This window comes from Ochotona princeps, chromosome X (genome assembly GCF_030435755.1).
Source record: "Ochotona princeps isolate mOchPri1 chromosome X, mOchPri1.hap1, whole genome shotgun sequence".
Taxonomy (NCBI): Eukaryota; Metazoa; Chordata; class Mammalia; order Lagomorpha; family Ochotonidae; genus Ochotona; species Ochotona princeps.
Genome location: NC_080865.1, coordinates 2697638 through 2708210, shown reverse-complemented (window position 1 = coordinate 2708210; position 10573 = coordinate 2697638). Strand labels below are relative to the sequence as shown.

The following is a 10573-nucleotide window of genomic DNA, read 5'->3' as shown; positions in this document are numbered from 1 at the left end:
GGGTGCAGGGTCCCAAAGCTTTGGGCCGTCCTCAACTGCTTTCCCAGGCCACAAGCAGGGAGCTGGATGGGAAGTGGAGCTGCTGGGATTAGAACCGGCGCCCATATGGGATCCCGGGGCGTTCAAGGCGAGGACTTTAGCCGCTAGACCAAGCCGCCGGGCCCAAAAATAAATAAATCTTAAAAAAAAAAACACTTCTATTTGTTTATGTTAAAGGTCTATTTGCAACCTTAAGAATATTTTTGCACCAAGGTGTTATATCATTTATAATTGATATGACCAAATCTATCTTTGGTATTTGTGTGTCATTGATCTAATATTTCTACTTTCACATTAAAGTTTCTTTGAATTTTGCATTAACACTTGTGTTTTCATTTTTAAGGGATTTAAAAACAATTAGAGCACTTTTTAATACCATTCATCAATGTTTAAATATCATAAACCCATTTTATTTTGGTTTTTAATACTGTAAGTGTTGAAAAGAAGAAACACTTAGGTCTATATTATAGAAAAATATATATTCAGCAGTATTTTTTTTTTAGGTTAGGGTTGTTGACTTTTCTCTTCCTTTTAAATATTTACATATATTTATTGGAAAGAGGGAGCTCCAATGAGACAGTGAGAGACAGCTCTTCCGTAGATGGCTTATTCTCCAAATAACTGCAATGGACAGGGCTGGACCAGCTCAAAGATGCGAGGCTGGAATGGCACCAAGTAGGTGCATGAGCCTGGGCATTTGGGCCACTAGCTTTTCTGCTTTCCTGATGAGTTGCTAGGGAGCTGGATCCCAAGTTGAGCAAACGGGAATCCAGTGTTACTGGTGGCAGCTTAACTCACTGATGCATAATGTTGGCCCCAGATTGTTAATTTCTAAATTAGATTCTAAAATTTAATTCTAAAATCTAATCTGTATCATGTGGGCCCAGTGATACACTGGGTAGCCTAGTAGTTAAATTCTCACCTTGCACATGCCAGGATCCGATTTGGGTGCCAATTCTAATCCTGGTAGCCCTGCTTCCCACCCAGCTCCCTGCTTGTAGCCTGGGAAAGCAGTTGAGGATGGCCCAAAGCCTTGGGACCCTGCACCTGTGTGGGAGACCCAGAAGAAGCTCCTGGCTTCTGGCTTCTGATTGGCACAGCATTGGGTGTTGTAGCCACTTGGGAAGTGAATCAGATGGAAGACATTTCTTTCTGTCTCTCCTTCTCTCTGTATATATGACTTTCCAATAAAAAGTAAGCACATCTTTTAAAGAAGTATATCATGTTATGTGCAGTAAGTTAAAAGGCACACAAATGTAATAGATGCAAAACCTTAGCTCAGCTTTGTGAAGAACTGTAGTGAGAGAAAGCATGGTAAAGTAACACACTGCATCAATTTGCAAACAGGAGTAACCAAGGTTTGAAATCTACGTACAGCCAGCTTCACCAGGAAAGTCCTGCACATTTCTGCTTTTTGTTTCACTGCATTTTGTGCTGGGAGGTTCATGGTTCGTTTTAAGCTCTTTTGAAGTTCGACCTCACCTGGGATCCGCTCCAGGGTGAGGGGGATCAGGCTGAGAGAACCCCAAGAAATCGCTCTCAGGGATGTCACTGAGAACTCTCAAGTCGGTAAGCACACGATTTCTTCCTCCGGATTAATCTGGCTCCCGTTAGTTGAAACCTGGAATTAGGGTACCGTCTGAATCCGGAACTTGGAGCCGGGAGAGGAATGCGTGGCAAAAACCCAGGATTGAGGGGAGGGAGATGAGGGAAGGAAGCTGTTGCAAGGGCTTTGCTGCAGCCGGGGTAGGAGTGGCTTTGAGCGGGTAGCCTCTCCCGCGCTCTTGAGCTTGCTCGAGTTCCTAAGAAAAGTGCCTACTTTTTTTGGGTGCGTGACCAGGGTGGGTGGTGGTGCGCAATCCAGGGCCTTCGGTAAGTGGGGATACATTCCAGGAGTGGAAGCAACTTCACGCGAATCCTGGGGTCCCACTTAGGGACTCAACAGGGCCTGGGTTGCAGGGGCTGTGATTGGTTTTCTTTGGTTGGGGAAGGGAGGGTGAGGGAAAACAGCTATTTTTTTTTTTTAAATCGGGTTTGCTGCGTCTCGCAGTGCAACCGCCGGCCGCCCAAGCCTGCGCTCGCGCACGCTGGCGGTAACGGCTCCGAATCCGGCTTGCACACGGCGGCGGTAGCAGCGGGTACTCGTGGCCACCGCACGGCACGCGGACCGGCGCGGAGGGGGCGGGGCCGCGGTGGCAGTTGCGGGGCATGCGCGGCTCCGCGCGCGGCTTCTCAAAAATGGCGGCGGCGGCGGTGGCGGCGGCGGTGGCGGTGGCGGTGTGAAGCTCGCTGCCGGTTCGCGGGACTGCTGTGACCAGTTTCGCTGCTGGCGCCGAGGGGTACCAGGGTAGGTGGTGACTTCGGGCCCTGTGAAGAGCGGAGAGGCGAAGGTGTGGCGGCCGAGCCGTGACCATTGTCCGTCGGGCGGGCGTGCGGCGAGGGAGCCCTCGGTGGCGTGTCCCATTCGCGGAACGCCCCCTCACTGTCCTGCTCGCTTCTGGTCTTACTTTGCTTCTTTACTCTGATTGTCCATCCCAGGCGGCCTCATCCCCGGGGCGAGCGCTCTCCTGCCTAACTTAGCGCCGTTCTCAGACTCCCCTTAACTGTTTTCATCACTCTCCTCCTGGGGACTCCCCCAGAGCCCCTTCGTCGGGCCGCGGGCTCCTTGTCACCGGGCGTTGGACTGCGCCTTCCAACCGTCGCCTCTCCCGCAGCGCGGACAGCGCCCTCCACTTCAGCCTCTCCGCGGTGGGTGGAGCCCTACCGGGGCTAGGGAATTTGAGGAATGGGCTTGCGGGGATGGTTTTTCGTGGGCTGGGCAGAGACTGGTCGGCCGTCGTCTGGGAACTTGGGAAGGGAACTCTTGGAGTTCGGGAAGGAACTGTCCGCCTTGAAAGATGCGCCCGAGGCGTGCTCTTGGGTCCCGGTGCCAACTCTATGTCATGGGGGCTCCCGGCTGGGGGGGGGTCGCTGCTGGTTCACACTGGGGTGAAGCGCAGGGGAGGGCTCGGCGGGTCCAGAGACGGCAGGGAAAAGAGTGGTGCGATGGCCGTTCAGCTAGCTCCTTGTGGCTAGGGACTACTACTGCTTTAAGTTAGAAGCATTCCGGGATGGTTTTGTGCCCTTCTCGCTTCTTCCACCTGGATGCGCCGTCCAAGTGGGAAGAGCCAGAGGCCCAGCTGATCCAGGCGAATTTGATCGATTTTGCGCTCTGAAGTTTAGGTAGATTTAATGGCTGAACTGTAATTCCCGCTCCGCCCCCTTCCCCCAGATGTTTTGCATGGCGTTGATACTCACAGGTTCCCGTTTAACACTGTTGGTTTCTTTTTCTTCTTTTTTTTTTCTTTTTTAAGGTTGTTAGATATTTGTAATACATTACCAAGTGTGATTACAGTATAAAGTTTGCCCGTGCTTGGAAGAATCAGCGTTTATGATTTACTTGTAGGGTGATTTTAGAGTGTCTCTACAATGTGGATGGTTGGTACGGGGAAGGTGAAGCAGGGGCCTTAAGTGTCTTGCTTATGACGTATGAGTTACAAAGTTTCTGAGAAGCTGCTGCATTTTTAATGCCTCCAGAGCTGTTCCCATTCCTGCTTTGAGAGAAGGATATTGTAGCATGTACGCATTTATGGAGCATACCTTCCCGGGTTGAATATTTGTGTTGCAACAATCGTTCATAGATACCGATTTAATTCTTTAAAGTAATTGCTTGAGAATATGTTACAACAATGATATTTTGGCCTTCCTTGCTATTGCTTTTCTTAATTATCCAGTAAGGACTAGTAAATGTTCTTCCAGATTATTTGTGGTTTTGTATATTTGAATGGAGGAATGTGAAAATAAACTTTTTGGAAATTAGTCAAATTGAGGTTTTGAGAAAGGAGTGACCTTATGAGTGTTCACCTGCTGCCTGGCATTTATTCTACTCTAGTTTTATCTAATTAAAACCTTATAATTAAACCTTCTAATTAAAAAAATACTATTTAAGGTGACTGAAACTTTTGAATAAACTTAATATGTTTATGCAACCTTATAAGCTTCTTATAAGTGTGTACCTACTTATCCTAGACAAACCGATTTGTTTTGAAATTGATAGTTTGAAAAAAGAATTAATGTGACTATATGCATTATGCGTGAGGATTTGTACAGGTTAATGATGTCACCATGTGTCCAAAGAATGTTGGATTTAGTCTTGAAGAGGCACTAGTGGTTTTTTTCTCATGAAGCATTTGGTCAGTCTTTGATTTATTTGGTCAAACATCTTTTTAAACCACTTTTGCTGCCTTTAGTGTGCAGGTCAGCTAAATGTGCATTTATTCAGAGCCTGCTGTGTGTGCTGCTTTCTGGAGGTAGTTAAGGCTTCCAACCAGTTGTTTATTCCTAAAAATTACAAGGTTATGGCTAAGAAGATCAATATGAATGCAATGCAAATATTCCTTTTATCTGAAGGTCAAATCCAAGAGTCAGCACTTTTATCAGTTCTGTAAAGAAATTTGTTGATACAGCTGAATTATTTCTAATTTATGTGGTAGTAAGTTTGTGACTTTTTTGTTATTATATAAAGCTCTACATTTTTATGAGAGTTTATTTCCCTGGTTAAGTAAATAATGCTCTGGTTAGGCTTGAGTGATTGTGAGTTAGTGCTATACATTCAAATCATTATGTGCTCTGCAGATTGTTTTTAAATGCTAAGCAACTTCACTTCTATGACTAAGTAGTTGAGGCTGTACCTAGATTTTATTGATTTTAATGCAGGTTATCTTAAAATAGGTTTCGGAAATCTCAAAACTAACAAATAAGGGGTATTCTGGTTAGCTGTGAGCTAGATGTGACTCCCGTTTCTTTTTAGCTGCCTGCCTCCCAGATGCTTCCTATCGCCCCCTCCTGCCCGTTCTCCTTGCTGCTAGTGTTGTTTCCGCATCAGTGGATTGGTCAGGGTAATCCTTTGCTGTCTCGCTGAGAAATAATTGATGATGGGAAAGTGCCTGCAAAAGGCTGAGTAAATACAAGATTTTTAAGATGAAAATGATGTAGCCCCATGCTCAATTTAAGGAAGATCCAAATCTCACTTTTAGGTAGAATTCTTGAGAGGGGCTGGTGGGAGAGGGAAATTGCAGTTGAAGATATGCTGCCCCTCTTTGGGTTCATAGAAATGGCTATTGCACTTTCAGTAACTGGAGCTCTGGTGGATGCAAGGGATCTTTTGCTGTTTGATTAGTCACCTCTAGTCTGTTGATGCCGGCTTACCCTGTCTGCTGCAGTTTTTTCCTTGATGCCAGCTGTGGAAGGAACTCTAAGGTTCTCTCTCTCTTAGCTCTCTTCTCTGAGACTCTTGGAGTCTCCAGATAGTCATATTCTTGTTTTTAAGGATATGTCACAGCCAAAGTGAGCCCTGCCTGCTGTCCATGTTAGAACCCTGAGTTGTGGTTTGGAGATTGATCTGACGTTGCTAAGAGATGTTTTGTGGTTTGGAATGAGCAAATCAGGTACCCCTGAGTATTATTATTAATACTTGAGAATTACTACATAGTGTCTTGGAACTTGATGTGATTGCTGCTTTCAATAACTGAAAACCTATACATTTAAAAAATTGTGAATATTGGTGATTTTAAGAAAGAGTTTGCATTTCCCTGCGTTGGAACCTTAGTATTCATGATTCCTTTGTCATCTAGGAAATATGAATAGATGAAAGAACATGCTGTTTTCATCTTAGGCTAAAATGGTAGAATTCATTTATACCATAGTACAATACTAGTATAACTTAGTGATATGTATGTTTTTCAGTCTCTAACCATCTTGGGCTTTGGTTGCTCAAAGCAGAGAAAATACCTTTATTATTTACTGTTAAATGAGACTATGGCAATGTCTCATATAATAGCAAAGGGGGTAGTTCTTAAAGTGGAGTAACTTGCAAAAATTTCAGAAATCATTTATGATTTGAAGTGAGCTTTTGTTTTCAATTTTCATGAATAAGGCTTTTGTGGTTGTTTCTTGCTTATGTGTCTAATACAAATGTTAGGACCCAACGTTTTTATGTTAACTGGTTTCTATTGAACATAAGTGTCTAAACCATTTATTTTACTTTTTGACCCAATAATGGGAAGGTTTTGACATAATGGATGGGATATCTTATTGTGTGAGAAGTGAAAGATTTGAGGTTCTAACAGTAATATAGATGATGGTGCTGTTCATTTTAATTTCACGATCTTTTTTCCTAAGCTAGAAGAATTATTTAAAGAGTTAAAAAGAAAAAAAAAAGGAAATGCAGGGTAAGCTTGCTGAGTCTTTGTATTAGTGAAGAAGTAGGAAACATTTGAACGTGCAGAGCATTTGACTACCTGCAACTTGTGACCTGCATTTATGGCTGTGGCTCTGCCCCTTTCTAAGTTTATAGGAGCAAATTGTAGGAAGAGCGGAAAGAAAGTGCCCATCTTCTGTGCTAACATGCCATTGTAAACTTTAGAAGGGACAGATATATTGCAATTTTAGGGCACATGCTGAGGATAGTTTATTTCCTCAGGGAAAAGTTGGTGGGTCCTCTTCGCTGCTAGTCTTTAGGAAGCACATTTGATTTTTCCCAGCCTCTGTTTCTCAGTAAGGATGTAAATCCAGTGCTGAACTCCAAACATAGACAGTTAACACTTACTTGTCATGGACCTTGTAGACAGCTCATAGTTTTTAAAGCATGCATATTGACAAAAATCCTTGTTTTCTGTTAACATTAGGTTACTTTTCCTGTCTTTCATTAGTTGTAGCTGGTTTAAGATTTTGATTATTTATTTTGAAATTAAACATTGAATCAAGTGTGTTTCTTTGGTTCATTTCCCTCTCTGAGGGAGATGCCCTTTGCTGTGAAACTGCTGTCTTTTTTTTTTTTTTTGAAAACATGCTTATTTTGAGAAAAAATCATGCTTATTTTGAAGTTATTTGAAGAGGAATGTAACCAGTTTTATTTAATTTCCAGCTAACTTTGTAGAGTTTCATTAATCTGTTCAAATGAAAATGTTTTGGTCATTAGAAGAATTGAGATATTAACAAGAAGTACATTTATATGCTCTTTGGTTTTAGATTTCCTTACAAACTCTAATTTGAGATTTTGTTTTGGTGTTGAGTTTGTGAGAAGTTGTAGAAGTATTTAAATGAATAATTTGCTGACACCTGCCTCATGTTTGAAGTATTGTTAGGGATGTTTAGTTTTCTGGTCACTTTAGATTGTGGTTTATTGCTTGCTTTTCTGCAGTCTGTTGTCTCAAGGGAATTGTTGTTGTCATCATTTCCATTATTTCTTGTAGGACTGGTGTTAGAAACCATAAATCTAGACTCTGGTGAGAATAGGAACAGGTTGTAACTTGATCCAGTTCTTTTGTCATAATGTCTCACCATGAGCTGCCTGTAGTAAATTGACATGCCCTGCCATTAACTGCAGTCTTCCACAAATGTCCATGGCAGCAGGTCTTTGGGCAATTAGCCTGTGGCTGCGCTTTAAAACCTTAGGAATTTATAATTGTAAACTGGGATTTTGGCAACCTTTTACTTGTCTTTCATTTATCTCTTTTTCTGACTTTTTTTAAAAATACAGACAGCGCTTTCACATAAACCACTTAAAGATTGCAAGTGATTATTTTAACTTGTAGGTTATAATTTTTAGATAACTTGAAAATCCTTGAAAATAGTTGTCTTATTGCATTTGTTTTGGCATAGAGAGAGATTAATTTCTCATTTATTGAGGTAGACTTTATTAAGGTATAATTAAAGTCATTTTTCTACACATCTTCATTTCCTCCAGAAGGCTTGATTTGATAAATCCTTGCTACCAAAATGTTCTTTATTAATATTAGTTGCAATTCAGAGATGAGTCCTATTGCTATTTTTAATTTTTTTGTAGAGATTTATTTATTGGAAAATGAAAATGTCAGAGAGAGCTTCCATCTGCTAATTTATTCCTCAGGAACTAAGGGCGTTGTTTCAGTCTCCCATGAAGGTGATTGGGACCCAAGTGCTTGGGACATCATCCGCTGTTTTCCCAGGTGCATTAGCAGGAAGCTAGACCAGCAGAAGCAGAGCAGCCAGGATTCAGACCAGCACTCTGACATGGAATGGCAGTATTACAAGCAATTACTTGAACCTTCTATGCCATAGTGCTGGCCCCTATTATTTTAAAATTGTTTTAAAATTTTATTTGAGAGGGGAGGCAGAGAGAGTTCTTCCCTGTGTTGGATCACTTCCTCAAATGCCTGCAGTAGCCACGGCTGGGCCAAGCCCAACCCCAGGAACCTGCATTGGTTTAATCTAGGCTGTCCTGTGGGCAGAGTAAAGACCCAAGTACTCAAACCATTACCTGCTGCCTCCTAGGACACAAAGTTGCAGGAAGCTGGAATCCAGGAGCAGAGCCCAGAATCAAACCCAGGTCCTCTGAATCAGAGTGAGGACATCCTGACTGACATCTATCTTTCTTTCTTTCTTTCTTTCTTTCTTTCTTTCTTTCTTTCTTTCTTTCTTTCTTTCTTTCTTTCTTTCTTTCTTTCTTACTATTAATTACGTTGCATTATGTGACACAGTTTCATAGGCTCTGGGATTCCTCCAACCCTTCCCCATACCCTCCCCCCATGGTGGATTCCTCCACCTTGTTGCAGTATTACAGTTCAAATTCAGGATTCTTTCATTGCAAGCATAGAGTCCAGCATCTTATTGTCCAGATAAATTCAACGGATTCTTGGGGAGACCATCTCTGGTCTGAAGGTAGAGCTGACAGAATATCATCCCAATCAATTAAAAGCCCCAACATAACATCAATAACAATTTATAATGTTATGGACCACGTCAATTAATTCCTGACTGGCATCTTAACCCGAGGCCAAATACCTGTCCTGGGATCCTATTTAAATGTAATTGCAACATTGCAGGTTATTTTTTTTTCTGATTAGTTTTGTAGCTATGTTAGAAAATCAGACATTGATTATTCACTTGTGTGAATTGAGTAGACATGAAAAATCTTAACATGATAACTCATATCTAACAAGGTAGCTGTATAATGAAGATATATACTTTTTTTTGGTCCTAAGATAATAAACATTTATGAAAACATCATAGTTAAAAGACAGAGCTTCTGTTTGTCAAAGAAAAGTTTAGAGCTGAAGTGTATTTGATTTATACAAATGTTTTTGCATTTAGGTATAAGTTCAAAGTACTTTTTAAAATATTTATTTTATTTTTATTATTTTAATTTTATTATTTTTTTTTTATTTTTATTTTTTTTTTTAATTATTTATTGTTTAACTTCAGTAATTACATTGTATTATGTGACACAATTACATAGATACTTGGGTTCTCCCCACCCCTCCCTAAACCCTCCCACCATGGTGGATTCCTCCACCTTGTTGCATAACCACAGCTCAAGTTCAGTTGAGATTTCCCCATCGCAAGCGTATACCAAACATAGAGTCCAGCATCTTATTGTCCCGTCAAGTTCAACGGCTTCTTAGGTATACCCTCTCTGGTCTGAAGACAGAGCCAGCAGAGCATCATCCCAGTCAATTGAAAGCTCCAACATACCATCAGCAAAAATTTACATCATTATGGAATTAATATTTTAATTTTATTTTTAAAGATTTATTTTTATTGAAAAGTCAGATTTACAGAGAGGAGAGACAGGAAGATCTTCCATTCACTGATTTACTCCCCAAGTGGCTGCAGTGGCTGGAGCTGAGTCAATGTGAAGCTAGGAGCCCGGAGCCTCTTGCAGGTCTCCCACACGGGTGCAGGGTCCCAAGGCTTTGGGCCATCCTCCACTGCTTTCTCAGGCCACAGGCAGGGAGCTGGATGGGAAGTGGAGCTGCTGGGATTAGAACCGGTACCTATATGGGATCCTCACACATGGAAGGTGAGCACTTAAGCCAGTAGGTTATTACACTAGGCCCTATATTATTTTTATTTGAAAGGCAGTTATTGAGAGAGGGAGATATCTATCTATCTATCTATCTATCTATCTATCTATCTATCTATCTATCTTCCATTTGCTGCTTCACTCCCAAAATGGCCAGGGTTGGGCCTATCTGAAGCTAGGAACCAGGAGTCTTCCAGGTCTCTCAGTTGGTTGAAGGGATCCAAGGCATTGGCCATTCTCTGCTGCTTTCCCAGGCCATGATCAGGGAGCTGGATTGGAAGTGGAGCAGCTGGTGCTCAAACTGGTGCCCGTATGGGATGTTATTGATGCAAGCTGAAGCTTAGCCTCTATGCCATGGTGCCATTCTTTCTCTAAACTAGCTTGGTACTTTGGTTGAAAATCTGTTGAGCATGTATGTTTTTCAGTTGATCTGTATGCTTGTCATTAAACCAGTGCCATTCTGTGCCCTTGAATCAACAGGAAAACATTAAATCAGTTTTCAATTTACTTATTTCTATACTTTCCAGAGTTGCAGAAGTCACTCAACCTGTTGGAACAGTGGCTACCAGCTGAGGTTAACAATTCTGTTATGGGGGCTGGTTTTGTGACATGGCAGATACCACACCTGCATCCTAACCAGTTCATGTCCTG

General features: G+C 42.0%; 1 protein-coding gene across 3 annotated transcripts in view; it reads left to right on the top strand.

Annotated features, from left to right (window-relative positions):
- Positions 1-2306: 2306 nt before the first annotated feature.
- Positions 2307-10573, top strand: part of LOC101529495 (Scm polycomb group protein like 2) — a 49061-nt gene continuing 40794 nt past the window's right edge. The window contains exon 1 of one of the 3 annotated variants that reach the window (XM_058658798.1): positions 2307-2386. The gene's annotated coding sequence lies outside the window, so the exon portion shown is untranslated. The remainder of the gene's footprint in view (positions 2387-10573) is intronic. The other 2 variants (XM_058658800.1, XM_058658801.1) reach the window with 2 other exon arrangements.